The sequence below is a fragment of the Rhipicephalus microplus genome, chromosome 4 (genome assembly GCF_043290135.1).
Source record: "Rhipicephalus microplus isolate Deutch F79 chromosome 4, USDA_Rmic, whole genome shotgun sequence".
Lineage (NCBI taxonomy): Eukaryota > Metazoa > Arthropoda > Arachnida > Ixodida > Ixodidae > Rhipicephalus > Rhipicephalus microplus.
Genome location: NC_134703.1, coordinates 31,343,705 through 31,361,446, shown reverse-complemented (window position 1 = coordinate 31,361,446; position 17,742 = coordinate 31,343,705).

The following is a 17,742-nucleotide window of genomic DNA, read 5'->3' as shown; positions in this document are numbered from 1 at the left end:
GATACGTTTGTGGCCCCTTTCCAACTCTACGCATGCGTCACAATTTTTAGTGGCTGCTCTCAACATGTTTTAGCGACCGTTTCATATAGCACGACGTTCGTCGAAAACGACTTTCAGAGGAAGGAAGGTTCTTCAAAGCGGCGCGGACACGGCTACATTTCGGTAAGTTCACTTGTCTCAGTGGCGGCGTAAAGAACAGCCGCACATGTTCGCACTGCTAGTAACTGCGCGGGACCAACGCTGCTGCACAGAAGATCCCATGCTTGGTAAGTCTACACTACGAGTGAGGGAATACAGGTCTTTGCTAGTGTAAATAACTACATTTACGTGGAATGGGAACAGTTAGGGATAAGAGTTAATGGAGAGTACCTTAGTAACCTGCGCTTCGCCGATGACATTGCATTGCTGAGTAACTCGGGGACGAATTGCAACTGATGATTACGGAGTTAGACAAAGAGAGCATGAAGGTGGGTCTTAAAATTAATCTGCAGAAAACAAAAGTAATGTACAACAACCTCGGAAGAGAGCAGCGCTTCGAGATAGGTAATAGTGCACTTCAAGTTGTAAAAACTACTTAGGGCAGGTAATAACCGCGGAGCCGAACCACGAGATTGAAGTAACTAGAAGAATAAGAATGGGGTGGAACACATTTGGCAAGCACTCAAATTATGACAGGTAGACTGCCACTATCCCTCGAGAGGAAGGTATACAACAGCTGTATCTTGCCGGTACTTAGCTACGGGGCAGAAACCTGGAGACTTACAAAGAGGGTTCAGCTTAAATTGAGGACGTCACAGCGAGCAATGGAAAGAAAAATGGTAGGTGTAACCTTAAGAGACCAGAAGAGAGCAGAGTGGATTAGGGAACAAACGGGGCTTAAGGATATCATAGTTGAAATCAAGAAGAGGAAATGGGCATGGGCCGGGCATCTAGCACGTAGACAGGATAACCGCTGGTCATTAAGGGTAACTAACTGGATTCCCAGAGAAGGCAAGCGGGTTAGGGGGAGACAGAAGGTTAGGTGGGCAGATGAGATTAAGAAGTTTGCGGGTATAAATTGGCAGCAGCAAGCACAGGGCCGGGTTATCTGGCGGAACATGGGAGAGGCCTTTGTCCTGCAGTGGACGTAGTCAGGCTGATATATATATATATATATATATATATATATATATATATATATATATATATATATATATATATATATATATATATATATATATATATATATATATATATATATATATATATATATATATATATATATATATATTGTTAAGCGGTTTATTGACGGACACTCAGCGATGATTCACGACAGCGACAGTCAATGCGGGGATCGACTCTCTGCACGAGCTGCTCTTCTTCTTAAGAAAAAGGGCGACCCACTAGAAGGCGCTGAAGAGGATGACCCACTGTTCAAAGGCTTTACCACAACTACCCCGGGTACGAAAAGGGAGCCGCCTGGCGACCTAACAGCTGGTTACAATGAGCGGGTCATAGTAGGCCTTGAGGCGCTCCACGTTAACAATGTCGCGTCCTCGACGACGCATGTCCGAAGATTGTTCGATGGGTTCAATCAAGTAGTTGACTGGGGAAGTGCATTTGACGACACGGTAGGGGCCTTCGTATTTAGGCAATAGTTTTGAAGATAGGCCAGTTGCAGTAGTAGGGATCGAGAGCCAGACGAGCGCTCCAGGGAGGAATGTGGGTGCAGTAGTACTGGCGTCAGCGCGAATGCTTTTTTGGCGCTCTTGATCATGCGCAGTAAAGGTCTTTGCAAGCTCTCGACATTCTTCAGCAAGCTTGGCTGTAGCAGAAATAGGTGCCCACTCAGACGGATCTGGCCTGTACGGAAGTATCGTGTCGATGGTGTGTGACGGGTGCCTTCCATATAATAAAAAGAAAGGTGAAAAGCCAGTAGTGCTCTGAGGGGCGGTATTATATGCGTAGGTGACGAAGGGTAGAATGGAATCCCAATTTGTGTGATCGGCGGTGACGTATTTGGAGAGCATGTCGCCCAGCGTACGGTTGAAGCGTTCTGTGAGGCCATTCGTCTGCGGGTGGTAAGCAGCAGTTTTGCGGTGAACAACGTTGCACTCTTTGAGAATGGCTTGAACGACTTCAGACAGGAAGACACGGCCTCGGTCACTGAGCAGTTCCTGGGGTGGGCCGTGTCGCAGGATGAACCGTTGGAGCAGAAAGGAAGCCACATCGCTCGCTGTAGCCGCGGGAAGAGCGGCCGTTTCGGCGTATCGCGTGAGGTGGTCCACAGCAACAATGGCCCAGCGGTTACCAGCCGACGTTAGTGGAAGTGGCCCATACAAATCGATGCCAACGCGCCCAAACGGCCTGGCAGGGCAAGGTAGAGGTTGCAGACCTACCGGCGAGAGGTGCGTTGAAGTTTTGCGGCGCTGACATTCTATGCAGGAGCGAACGAATTTCTGCACGTAGCGGTACATACCGCGCCAAAAGTACCGTTGGCGAATGCGGTGGTAAGTCTTCGATACCCCGGAGTGCGCACACTGCGGATCAGAATGAAATAATTCGCATATGTCAGAGCGCAGACTGCGAGGTATGACTAGTAGCCACTGGCGGCCGTCACCGTTGTAATTGCGTCGATGGAGGAGGTCGTCGCGAACGGCGAAATGGTGGGCTTGACGACGCAACGCGCGAGTGGATGGAGTGGATGGATCAGTCAGCAAGTCTATCAGTGAGGCAATCCATTGATCCTTGCGCTGTTCAGTAACAATAGCATGAATGCTAATCGAAGAAATGGCAAGGTGAGACACTGAGTTGTTGGCATTGTCGTCAGGCAAGGGAGAGCGCGACAGGGCGTCGGCGTCAGCATGTTGCCTTCCATTGCGGTACAGCATGCGGATGTCATAGTCTTGCAGGCGAAGTGCCCACCGGGCGAGACGGCCTGAGGGATCTTTCAATGACGACAACCAACATAGTGCGTGGTGGTCGGTGACGACATCAAATGGGCGACCATACAAATAAGGTCGGAACTTTGCAAGGACCCAGACGATTGCCAAACATTCTTTCTCGGTGACTGTGTAATTAGTCTCGGCTTTAGTAAGCGTACGGCTCGCGTACGCCACGACATATTCCGGGAACCCTGGTTTGCGCTGCGCAAGGACAGCGCCGAGGCCGACACCACTGGCATCCGTGTGTATCTCTGTAGGGGCCGTAGGGTCGTAGTGGCGGAGTATGGGAGGCGACGTCAACAAACGACGAAGTGTTCTGAAAGCGTCGTCGCACTGTGATGACCACGAATGGAGAGGCCCGTTACTTCCGAGAAGCTTCGTCAGCGGCGATATGATAGTCGCGAAGTTTCGAATGAAGCGCCGAAAGTAGGAACACAGTCCTACGAAACTGCGCAGTTCCTTCACGGATGTCGGCTTGGGGAACTCGGTCACGGCCCGAAGCTTGGTTGGATCAGGGAGAATTCCGTCCTTGGACACGACGTAGCCGAGTATTGTCAGCTGCCGAGCTGCAAATTGGCACTTCTTTAGGTTCAGTTGCAGACTGGCGTTTCTCAGACGCGTTAAAACATGCCGAAGGCGTTGAAGGTGCGTCGAGAAGTCAGGAGCGAAAACGACGACGTCATCGAGGTAGCACAGGCACGTGTGCCATTTCAGGTCACGCAGAACTGTATCCATCATGCGCTCAAAGGTGGCGGGCGCATTGCACAGCCCAAACGGCAATGAATGACGGCGTCGTGGCGGGAGAGAAAATCCCATCCTAGGATGACGTCGTGAGAGCATGAAGAAATTATGATGAATTCGACCGCATACATCACGTCCTGAATCATAAGGCGGGCTGTGCACATCGCTGTAGGGTGAATTCTTTGGGCGCTGGCTGTACGGAGGGAGAGCCCGCAAAGCGGCGTGGTCACTTTGCGCAGTAATCGGCAAAGTTTTTCGTCCATCACGGATACGGCGGCTCCAGTATCTACAAGGGCAGATGCACGAACGCCATCCACAAGCACGTCTATCACGTTCGACGGGCTTTCCTGAGGGCTTCCGCAGTTCGACAGCGTCGCAGCCCTTGCCTCGTGGACTGCGACGACTAGTTTTCCTGGTCGCCCTCGAGTGGACGTGGCCGCATCGGTGACAGTGAGCGACGTCGTGGAGATGGTGAACGGCGGGTAGACGGAACGGGGCGGGACGACGGTGACATAGGCGGCGGTTGGTCATAAGAGCGTCTTGACTGGCTGGGAAAGTTGAAGGCGACCTGCGGTTGCTGCACACGATTGCAATATCGTGCCACATGACCGACGCAACCGCAAGCAAAACAGATGGGGCGATTATCAGCAGTGCGCCATTGGTTTGCTGGTCGCATCCATGTCGCAGAACGCGATTGGCGAGCCGGCTGCTGATATGAGTGCATGGTAGGCGGCACTCGGGGCACGTGGGTGACGCCGGCGTATGTAGGCGAGACAGGTTCTCCAAAGGCCTGAGGCCTCGCGACGGTTTCGGTGTAATTTAGCGGAACAGTGACAGAAATCGGTGGGGGCGGCTTGGCAACAACTTGGGCGTAGCTGAGTGGCACAGATGCAGGAGGTGGCTGGTGGTATTCAGGGACGACCTCCGCGATTTCCTGCTGAATGGCTCGGCGGAGCGGAGGTAGAAGTGTACTTGATGGCTGTTGAGCTTGTTGTGGGGAAGCAAAAGCCAGTAGAGAGACCTGGCGGGCAACTTCCTCACGCACGAACGACTTGATTTCGGCGAGCAAGGTTGCGTGGTCTGGAACTCCTGACAAGGCCGAGAGATCAGCATCACGTGGTGGCGGACGACGGGTCATCAAGCGCTGCCGCCGCAGCTCGTCGTAACTTTGGCATAACATGATGACTTCTGCCACAGTGCGGGGGTTCTTTGCCAGGAGCATGGTGAAGGCATCGTCGGCGATGCCTTTTAGAACATGCGTGATTTTGTCTGCCTCTGACATGTTCGGGTCGACTTTCTTGCACAAGTCAAGGATGTCCTCGATATAACTTGTGAAGGACTCACCGGTCTGCTGGGCTCGTTCACGTAAACGCTGTTCAGCTTGCAGCTTACGAACAGCATGGCGGCCGAACACGTCGACGACAGCGGTTTTAAAAGCGGACCAAGTCGGGAAATCAGATGCGTGGTTATTGTACCACATTCCGGCCACACCCGCAAGGTAGAAGAACAGGTTACCTAGTTTAGCTGCCTCATCCCAATGATTGGGGACGCTCACACGTTCGTACATGGCAAGCCAGTCCTCGACGTCGGTGCCATCCGCGCCGGTGAAGACAGGAGGGTCGCGGATGCGGGGGACACCGGGACATGGCGGCGACGTAGGAGGAAGGGTTTGCTGGGTGGCGTCTTGGTACATGGTTGGAGGCACGGTACGGGATCGAAGCTCCAAGGGCATCGAATGCTGACCGAAGGTGTTTGAAGGGCACAGCACTCTCAGCACTCTCCACCAAATTGTTAAGCGGTTTATTGACGGACACTCAGCGATGATTCACGACAGCGACAGTCAATGCGGGGATCGACTCTCTGCACGAGCTGCTCTTCTTCTTAAGAAAATATATATATATTTATATATATATATATATATATATATATATATATATATATATATATATATATATATATATATATATATATATATATATATATATATATATATATATATATATATATATATATATATATATGTGTGTGTGTGTGTGTGTGTGTGTGTAGTTTATGGTCTCATAATGAGCTAGTTGATATGTTGGCATATTAAGGAAGGCAAAGTGCATCAACAAACGGACAAGGAAATAAAGGAAGACACGCAAAAGATGTGCTCTAGCAGTGTTTTCCTTCGCTGCCTGTGTCTTATCTTAACCCTTCTTAATATACTAAGGAATGTAGAGAATTTCTGAGACACACAAGAAAAAACAATCAGTACATTAAAACGCAGTTACGAAAAAAATTTATAGTTCATCGAAATACTGCTGAATGTGAATTCTGATCACAGCTTCGTGTTGGGGCCCAAGTATATTTTTGAAGTAGGACAGCACCCACTACGCCATAAGCGATGTTCCCGCTATACATATGCAGGGTATTATACGAGACGTATTTCAGCAGTATCTGACGTATACAGGTTAAAGCTTCACTTTTTTTTCTCGGCCTCGATGCAAACGTAATTATTTGATGAGCATCAGCTAATTACTATAGGCTGATATTTCCTTTTGTGGTTTGAAAATTATTTCCAATTAAAGAAATAGGTCTTCTGGCATCTAATGTGATTTAACCTGTTGGCTGCAACGTTTAGAAGAACTACGTAGCTCTGAAAGGTGACGTCTTGAATTGTATGTTACAATGACGACTCGTAAGAAATTGCCAAATTAAAATGCGGAAATGTGTCTTTACTTTTTTTTTCTAAGTGAGATCATTGAAGTATGTTTGCAGATTTGAAATCTCCATTCAGTGATGCACATTCAAGTTTTATTAGGATAGGATAATGAATTAAAAAAGAAATAAAAGATTTGGCGTCAGTTACCGGAGGAGTGCGAGGCGATTGCATTGCATTCCTACATTGAATGGAAAAGCTTTATTTTTGTCCTGCAGGACGCGCTTAGCGCCCCCCGTAGCGGGCCTTTCCTACCATCTGAACTATCTAACTCCGTTACCGAGTTTCATGCCGACTCTGTCCCGCTAGCCACAAGGATCTCGCGTTACAGATGAAAATACACATTTGAATGTCGCGGCTATGTGCGAAACCAGCACGGACGATAGACACCGTAGAAAAAGACCAGTTGGGAAATCCCCATCGATGAGTCGGCTCCAAAAGCTAGTTAACCCACACGTGTCGCTGGCATCGATTTGCAGCCAGCCATGGTGGTTCGTTCAAAAACGTTGATTCGTAAACTGACGTTTTTTTTTTTTTTTTTTTTTTTTTTTATGGCAGCAGACGATGCGGCTTGGATTGTGTACGCGCGCTCGCCTGTCGACGAGCTTTTTTTTTTTTTTTTGCTCAGTCGGCACCTACTAATTGTAAGCTAGTATAAATTTACATGTGATTGTTTATAGGTGTGTGGAGGAGGGAGAGAGAGGATATTAGTTAGCCCTAAATACGATAGGTGCCGCGAATCGCAGTATGGATGCTCACAACAGTGTAGCGCTCCTCTTATGAGTGTGAGATGCCCGTTGCGCCGCCGACGCATCTCACGCTGGTTCAGCGCACTCATTCAGGCTTGATGACACTGCGAAGTGGTCTTAATTATTTTTTAAGTAAATCTTTATACTTTTACGTATTTACCCCGCAACGGCTCTCCATATACAATAAACAAAAGTCGAATGCGCGTACTCCTGGAAACAGTGAAACTGGACGATCTTGAACAAAAGGGTAGCCGAAATTTTTTTCTTAGGGGGAGGGGGGGGGGAGGGGGAGAGTTTAACCATACATCTATGTCCATGCGTGCGCTTATATATGTGCGCGTATCAGTGTTGCAGAATGGCCGCCTCCATTACATTCGAATTCGCGGCCGGGAAATTAGAACTCGCCACAATTACATTCTTTTCAATTCTTTGGAATTGAAAAGCCTTTGTCCATTCTCTCTCCGGGAATGGCCGGGAAGATCTATCTCATTCTTGTAATTTCTCGATGTAGGAAAGCATCTTGATAGTTTTATCGGGCGAAGAATGACCGCCCCATAAAGCTGGTGCCATCAGATGCAATAAGAACCGTTCTTGGTCCTTTATTATTTTTGATTTTTATTAATGACTTACCACAATCTATTACCTGTATTACGTCTCTACGCCGATGATTGCGTTCTATATAACTCCATTAACTCCGTTCAAGATCACTATCTTCTCAATGATTCGTTTAGTGCATATTTTGCTCTTGGTGTGACACATGGCAAATGAATATCAATTTCCGTAAAACTGTCTCGATGTCGTTCACTACCAAAACGCAGACTTCCGTTTTCAACTACTCTTTCAATGACCTAATGCTCCAAAAGGTTTCAGATTATGAATACCTTGGCGTGATTTTCACCACTAACGTCTCCTGGTCTAAACATATCAATTCAGTCTGCACCAAATCTCTTAAAAAACTAGGCTACATAAGACGTACCCTCAGAGCTTCCCCACATGAAACTAAATTACTAATGTACAAAACACTAATTCGTCCAGTTCTTGATTATGCCTCTATCGTTTGGTGTCTGTACAAAAAAAAAGAGAAATAAAACAAATTGAATCTGTGCAAAAAAAAAAGCAATCCGTTTCATTTGTCGACGCTATGACCACCATTTTTCGCCTACATCCGCCATTACTACTTTAAATCTAACCTCACTCTCTACTCGACGCGATATCGAGTCGCTCAAATTCTTGCATGCCATCGTTCACTCAGTTAACCGTCTCTCCGATAACAGCTATCTTACTTATGCTATGCCAACCATTACTCGAAATATTCATGCCCTAAACCTCGCCCCTTTTCACGCACACACCAATCTATTCAAATTTAGCTTTTTTTCTAAAACGATAGAACAATGGTATTTACTGCCGGGTGAGATTAGGGGTGCATCGATAAATCAATTCCTGCCTTCTCTTGGAAATCGTATCTAACCAATAGTTCCTTGCTTTGTTCTGTTAATATGTACGCCCCGCAGTGCCCTTTCATTGGATGTTTATTTTTGTACTGAATGGAATTGCCATGTATATTGTATTTTGTTCGTGTGTTATATTGTAATGTGTTCCCGGAAGCGGTACTTTTGTAATTCACTGCTCTGTTTTTTTTTTCACCCACTCCTGCTATAGCCCTAATGGGCTGCAGTATGTGAATAGAAAAAAAGAACTGCAAAAATGCGGAAAAGACGTTACCAAGGTCGAGGGGTCAACTTCGTGACATATCTCGTGCAGCACAACACCTATACACATGGGGACAGTTTTCCCGCTAACTGTAGTATTTTCATGGTCAACATGTTTCAACAAATGGTCGTGTTTTATTATTGTTTAGTATAAAGTGTGTTAACGCTAACGCCAACATAGCGTGTATTTATTCTGACAAAAGTAGTGTTCAAGAAGAATAAGCGGTTTCGCCATGCGTCTGGAGTGGTCGTGAATATGATTTAATTGATATGTGGGGTTTAGCGTCCCAAAACCACCATGTGATTATGAGAGCCGCCGTAGTGGAGGGCTTCGGAAATTTCGACCCCCTGAGGTTCTTTAACGTGCACCCCAATCTGAGCACACGGGCCTACAGCATTTTCGCAGGTCGTGAATATGGAGATTATTGATATGTTGAGGGGGAAAAAATTCGGCAGACCCTACGTACCTGTGAATCGACGTAATGCGAAGCATGTGGTAAAAACCACAAGGTGGGGGTCGGGAGGGGTGATGCCGCTACCATATATCCACACGACGGCATAGAGCTGCGGTCCCTTGAATAATAGACAAACTTCTAGGCAACACACTCTTATATACGGACAGAATTGTTGTAGGCACGTTGCTTATAAATGTACCGTAGTTGTTTTTCAACTGAGAGATTTAAAAGAAAAACTGATGTATTGTTAAATTCAGACTCTGACTGAGTTTAGCACCTGTACTTTGCCCTCCCCTTCCTTTTTTTTTATTGGATGGCATACCGAGCACAAAATGTACTCCATCACATCTGCCTACATGGCCAGCCCTGACTTCGAAGCAAGGATGTGGCCCTCAACCCTTCTCAAAAAAAATTGCATCCTACGCCCCCGCATTGACTTACTAATGTTCGAAGTTTGAAAAATTGCGTGTGGAAAAAAGGTGCTTTATTTACGGCTAAAGTCATCATTCTATTCCCCTACCAAAGACGCTTAGTTCCATTCCATTCCGGGGTCGCGAAAATGTAGAATGATTCCGGATGTCACACCCGTCCCGTTAATTGGGGAGGCGATCGCCGGGCTAATTCCAAGGGCCGAAGTATCGACCCCCCGAACCGCACCACGAAAGCGTGGACAATTTAGAACTGGTCCTTTTTGGCGCGCCAGCGGACGCCGGCTGTGGCCCCAAGAACAAGTCAGAGCCGAGAGTTGATAAACAAGCAAAATTATATTCTCAATAATGGCAGATCGAAAACAACACACAAGAATGCACACTCCACAATAGTTGCATACAATATGTCACCAGTCAAACAACGTACCACACAGTACAAACAGCCACACTCGAAACAACGGACACAGACAACACTACGCACTACAATGCAGTCGCATGCATTGAACAACCAAGACACTTAAAGACTAAAGAGATAGAAAACCTATTCAGTCCAAAGTTCTTGGAACAAAAGTCGGGATGATACTCTTCCGAGAATCACTCACTCAAAGTCCAGCGTTGTTGTCGTTCCGCAGGCCCCTGAAGTTTCTCTTCCAGGAAACCTCACGTCTTCAATAGGCCACTCTCCAAGCTTCAAACTTCTTCGCCCGAACACGTCGGCTTCACACATGCAGCGGTTGCCACGCGTCTTCGCTCGATAGCGGAAAACACACACACTCTTGCCTGTTGCTCGAGTCGTCACCCCTCAGGTGAAAATCATCTTCTTCTCCTGCTTTGCCTCTACGGACAAAACCTTCGCCGACTACACGGCGGAATCCCTACGCGCTCTGGCGTTAACTTCCGTCTTCTCCTGCTCTCTCGTCTCGGCCGCTCGATTAAATACCTTCCGCGCCACATTCTAGAAAGTTCTCGTCATTTCGTCGGCGCGATACGCAGCGAAGGCTGGGGAGAGGCGAGACGGTTCGAATGCCCTCCGCGTCGGATGACTCAAGTCGGTCTGACCACGCCTATTTCCTTCTGGAACTTTCCAGCGCTTGCTAGGCCGCCGTTGTGGGGTGAGGAGGTTCGTCAGCGAAGCCACGCTTCCGAGGGGAGAGCGCGCGCCCGGGGAGCCTTGGATGTTTGTTTTCTTTTTTTTTTCTTTTGACCTCGCGGCGTTTCTCCCGCCCGTTATCGCAAGAATTTGGCGGCGCGCCCATTTTTAGCGCTCGTTCTGTGACACCGGAGTTACTCAGATTCTGGAATGACCACGCGGCACTGGTGCTTGTGTATGTAAAATTTTCGGGGGTTTGGCTACACCCCTTATCATGAAGACTAAGCTGCTTGCTTCTTTGTTGTTGTTTTCTTTACAGTTAAGTGATGCAGGTTGTTTTTAGGTTGCACCTTGGTCATTGCTAGGCTTTAAATAGGTGATGGTAGGTTGTTTCACGTTCATTCTCAGTGCAGAGAGGTTTGAGAAATCCCGTTCCAGACCCGACATGGTGACTTCATCGTTGGCTTAGGGTCTTCTATCACTTGGTCTTCCCGCGATCGCCGTTGTCTTTACTATTTCCTTAATTATCTCATTGTACGCGTCCTCGGAGTCTTCGACTCGACGCCATCACTCCACAGCCATTTGTTGGGCTAACTGCAGTTAGGTCCACGAATGGCCTGCGAAGCGATGGCCTCTTTCTTTTCAGAGGAAGTTGTGTACTGCAGTGGTATTTACTCTGTTTCTGTGGCACATAGCCGTTTATGATTATGGTAGTTTTCTGAAAGTCGGCAGATTTATATGACACATACCCATCTTTCCGGCTAATTGTAGCTGTTGGTTCCTTCATCTTTAGTGGACCAGTGGTCAAGGCATGCGCAGTGTTTCTCCTCCAGGTGGGAGGGGGGTCACATCGCCCGTCGGTCCTTATATGGGTCTGGCTTTGCACACCCTTCTCTCCATCTTTCCTACTCAATTTCTGTGCCTCGTACTCATTCATGATGATGTTCTATAAGGTACGGTGTGAACAAGGAACGATTTACTAAACGATTTCCCTGTTAAAACAAAACACCAGTATAAGCTACCATGCAATTTTAGACGCTCGCACACTCCTATCTCGGCTAGCAGATGCGCACGTTCGTTGAGCTTTAACCCATATGTGCCCAGTGTCCTACATGTAGGACGATTAAACTTTGCAGTGTAACTCGAATGTTTCTTTTTCTGTAAAAAAAAAAAAAAAAGGAGTGTCACCTAACATGTATTTATGACGCCCTATCCTCGTCACATGCAAGTCTAGGTGATGTCTGAGCTACAAATAGCCACGTGCTTGCAGTCACAAAATGGCTTTTTCGCCATTTGTTATTGGGTGTGCAGTAACTTTCGTATGACAGTGATAGGTGCGAATATATATATATATATATATATATATATATATATATATATATATATATATATATATATATATATATATATATATATATATATATATATATATATATATATATTTATGTTCATGGTGTGTCAAACATAAGTGTCCTAGGTACAGGACGGCTCCAAAATCATTATTTGCAAGAGTTTTTTTTTAACAGTAGCCTTATCTTTTTTTTGATGCCCTAGAAGCAATTATGTTTTGAAAATAAATTAGTTTTGTTAATTTTCCTAAGTTTGGGCATATATGGGTTAACATCGCACGTTGAGGAAGAACAGACGAGCCGACAGCGTTTATTCGCAGCAGACTCGTACACAACTGCAACCTTTGACTTTCCATTAATGATAGCGATGGTCGCTTATTTGTTGGCGCATGAAAAGTATAACGTGCTGGGCGTGACTTATTCTTACGCGCAGATGAAACCACTAGCCTTACAGTTATCTGGACTTCCGCGCGGAACGATCCCCATAACACGATGCACAGCGAAGATATCATTTACGCGCGCATATTGAATTACAAGCAATAACTCGGTTGTGGCACGTCGTGCGGCACATCAAAATGTTTGGTTGCTAGCCGCTGCCACCGTCGCCATTCCAACACATCCGTTCCCACGGAAGAAACAAGCACTAAAAAAACAAAAAAATGGGCAGATCCCACGTACACTGGGAATCGATGACATCCGAAGCACGATTGAGAAAGGTTTTTATGTCAATTTAAAGTCAGCACAAAGTTACGAGGTGGAGGTAAATGATACCATACATGACTTCCGTGTCATGATTATCATGTTTGGATGTGTCCTTTACCTTCGTCATCTATTCACGGCACGTGATACCAAATTGAGTATATGTAGAGCAAGCGAAACGGCCGCGAGCACACTATTGGCGTGGTATGTTGTGATGTTCTTACATGACACGCGTGTCAGGGTTATTATGTTTGAACCAGTCATATATTCCGTTAATCATTGGCGTCATGTAACACCAATTTTGGTAAATGTGGAGCTAGCAAAACGTCTGCCGGCGTATCATGAAGGGCCCAACATACTCCATTGTAGCGTTGGCACGCGCGCATGCTGGGCACAGCGACGCTACGCTAGCAAAACGCGAGCACTCTAGTCTGGCGCCAGGCGCGACCAGCGTCCGTTGGCGCGGCCCGACGGCAATCGGCGTGAAGTTCGACATGCTGCATTTCGCGCCGATGCGTTACCGAGACAACACTGCGTCTCCCCTTTTCGTTATGGAGGGATGCCGGACGTGCTGAAACGCGCATGACCAGCGCCTGACGTAGCAACGCCGGAGTGACGCGACGAAACGAACGCCTACGAGCACGTGCATCGCGTCACGTCGAAATGTACTGGCGCCTTGACTGTGGCATTTAGTTATGTTCTCACATGACACGCATCTCATGTATATCATGTTTGCCCCAGTTACATACCATTGTAATCTATTGGCGTCACGTAATATCAAATTTGGCATATGTGGAGCTGGCGAAACGGCCGTGAGCGCGTGTGGCAGGTATCATGTTGTTACATGACACGCATGTCGTGATTATCATGTTTGCACCTGTCACATACCTTCGTCATCCATTCACGTACTGTAATACCAAATTTGGTATGTGTGACAGCGAAACGGCCGCGAGCGCATCATGAGCGTGTCATGTAGCCATGTTGTTACATGTCACGCATCTCATGCTTTTCATGTTAGGGTCTGTCGCTTGCGTTCGCCATGCAATCATGCCATACCATACCAGTTTTGCAGCATGCCTTGTGAACCAAACCACCGCATGAGCTGCAGGACCATGAAATGTAAATCATAACATTCATGCCATACATGTCATGATTTTCATGTTATGACTAATCAAATATGTTCTTCATACAGTCAGGTTATGCCATGCCAAGTTTGGTATCGATACCATTATCGAAACGTCCGGCAGAGCTGAAAGTCGTAGGCGGCTAGATAGATAGATAGATAGATAGATAGATAGATAGATAGATAGATAGATAGATAGATAGATAGATAGATAGATAGATAGATAGATAGATAGATAGATAGATAGATAGATAGATAGATAGATAGATAGATAGATAGATAGATAGATAGATAGATAGATAGATAGATAGATAGATAGATAGATAGATAGATAGATAGATAGATAGATAGATAGATAGATAGATAGATAGATAGATAGATAGATAGATAGATAGATAGATAGATAGATAGATAGATAGATAGATAGATAGATAGATAGATAGATAGATAGATAGATAGATAGATAGATAGATAGATAGATAGATAGATAGATAGATAGATAGATAGATAGATAGATAGATAGATAGATAGATACGCTCAAAGTGGCCGAAGTTCGCTAAGAAATGCTTCGAACTTAAAAACAAAAAAGCCTATGCCGCGCCTGAAATGCGTTGAAGCTCCGTATAGTTGGGTAGGCCAGAAGGTGGCAGCGTGCTTCGTGGCCACGTCGTCGTATTATCGGGCCGTATATCCAACCCAATAATTCTAATTACAAAGAAGCAAAAAAAGCCTATGGCGGGTGACGCAGCTCTTGCCAATGCCCGCTCCATTTAGCACAGCAGGAATTAATACCATCACAGCAGGAATTAATCTGTCGGCAGCACGCATTCTCGCCGGTGCGCGCTGGTCTGCAGTGTCCACAAGTGCACCTGTGTAGCAGCATTATGGTTTCCCATGTAACAACAAAACAGTGACTAATCAACCACTTACCCTTCATCACGATACCGTGACAATACTGCAACACCAGTTGCTCGGCTTGTTCAGCGACTGGCCGTCGTGGCGGTGGGTTGAACGAAAACGGCGAGGTAACAGCATCGTTTGTGTCAGAGTCGCCGCTTTCCGACAGCTTTCATTCACTGTCAGTCTCGGACATGTTAGTTGACGCTTGGCGCGCTCACCTCTGCTCCGAGCTGCTGCTCGACCTAGAATTCACAATATGGTCCCTATCCACAGTTTTCATACACCGCGCCGGTGGGACCAGCATGCCTCGTACGACTTTCGGTTCTAGGTTCCTACCATGGCGTTACCTGAGAGCACACTGGCGTTACGTCATACGTACCTGTTGATACGCGCACTGTACGCTCGATTGAGTGTTTGTTTCTGTATTGCGCCTTTTTGCTTATTAAAATTATTCTCCAACTTGCTGAGCATTTTAGCTATTGGGCTCGTGCAGAGTGTCTCAGAAACACAGAACCACCGTTACCTTGACATGGTAAAAAAAAATGCCGGAGTTGGCCTTTAAAACACTTGAAGGCATATCTTCCTTGTAATCAGGCACTCATACACAAGCACGCACGCACATGCATCAAAAAGGCATACTGAATTATATAATTCGCCTGTGAACATCATGGGAACACCCTCCCACGCATTATAATCCCGGCAGAGATTGGGCTGCAGCTGCTTTAATTGCTTCGGGTAACAACAACCGGCGCTTAATTCTTATTCTGTGTTCTCCTCTTTCATACATAAACGGGAGACCCGTCCAGTAGCTCATTAGTTCATCCGAAGACTGTCATGGGTAGGCCACGGAAAAAATTGGAGACACAAGGAAAACAGTGTGAATACATTGTTGGATCAAAGGAACGAATTCGGCTTGCGGAAAATAGTGGCGGAGCCAATTTCAAGTACGGTCTGCGAAAGAGACCAAAAAACGATATTATTGCTACTGAAGTCCCCAGATTTTTTTAAATGAATAATAGATCGCTACTTAATCTTCTCTCCCATAAGCATGTGTGGTGTTTGGTAGAGCTTCGTGACATTTATTTTCGTTAGGCGAATTAATAGACGTCTTTTTTTTTGTTTGTTTATTCTCTGCGTGAAAGTTGGGATGGGCACTGGCGGCGTCAGACAATAATTATTGCTTCAAAAGTTAGCTGTTTTTGAGAGGTTTAGCAGCTTGCAGTTAAAATGCTGGCGAAAGCCAACGATTCGCGGTACCACATTCCCAGGACGCATAGAGTTTGTCAGGACGCATCACGATGATGATGATGATGATGATGATGATGATGATGATGATGATTAAAGGCCTTCCCTTTGAATCGGGGTGACGGCATGCGCCATCTAGCCTACCTTAATAGTTCGAGTTTAAATTCTGTCCCTCAACTCGGATGTCTTTTTAATTTTGCCCAGCCGCTACTCTTGGCTGGGATGTTATTTTATCGACTTCTCTGCTTTTCCTCCACCAATACTCCAGCCGCTGCTTAGTAATACCAGAGTCCTTCAAAGCATTGAAGGACTCTGGTAATACCTACTGCTGACCAGTTAATGCTTCCATCAACCGCGAAGCCCAGCGCCTCAGGAAGTGTGACCTTCCCCCATTTCTATCCGGCTGAATCTTTTGGCATTCCATGACTATGTGGTCGATTGTTTCTTTATTTATGCCACATCCAACACATGTCTCATCCTGTGACGAATATTTGCTCCTGTAAGTAAGAGTTCTCAAGCAGCCAGCCCGCGCCTCAAAGAGCAACGCACTACCTTTATTGTTGTCATAAATGTTCTCTTTCCGGATCTCTTGTTTGCTTGCCTTGTAGATTCCCAGCGATCCCTTCTTTTCCATCCTCTCTTTCCACATGAGCGTCTCTGTTTCCCTCACTTGCTTTTTAACTGGCCCCCTTTGCTTATTTGCCGCGGTCAAGTTATATTTAGTCGCCAGCTTTCGCGTCCTCTTCCGCCATTGGGTGTCCACACTTTTCAGGTACAGGTATCTGTGCACTCTGGCTGCCCAGTTCTTCTCATCTAAATGTCTAAGTCGCTCCTCAAACCTCGACCACAGCGCCACGAGCTTTTACTCGAGGCGTTTTGTAGTGCTTCCCAACTAATTTCTGTTTAAACCACGTGGTTTAAACAGAGCCGTAAGACCACAAAGAACAAAGCCAAAGCTAATAGCTGTGAAAGGCTCGAAAGGCTGGAAGATGAAACAGTAAAGTTTCTCACAAAGATTTCTAATTAAAACAATCGAAACTTGTTGAAGCATAGTTATGAAACACGTAAGAACCTCTTTTTACCTGAGCCAAATCCGAAACCGAAACTAGTTTAATAAAGGTTGTCTTGGCACATACATACTTTTCATTTTCCTCTAAAACAGTAATAATAAGTTACCTATTTTCGTTATTAATTCATTAGTTATGTGTTTAGGAATGTTTAGAATTTGTATGTGCCAATAAAGTCTTATTTGAGCTAGTTTTGATTTAAAATTTGGTTCAGTTTGAAAAAAAAAAAAGTTCTTTACAGCGTAGAGTTATCATAGAGTGCTAGAGGAAATGCGCCCCAAAGGGCCCCTACATCAGAACCTATACCCGCCGCTCGTATGCCGCCATGATAGAACGCTACCAACTTTTGAAGGACGTTCACTTGCATTCGCCACTGCATGTTGCAATAACCCCTGGCATGTTTTTCGGTTTGATGAATCTTTGTTTGTCTCTGTTGCATCTCAACAGGAGACGGCCACATACAGTCGAGCTCATGGCAACGACGAGGCGCGATCGGCCGCACTACCACGCCACAGAACACCTACCACGCCGACCACGCCAAGTTCTCTTGGCACGGTACAAG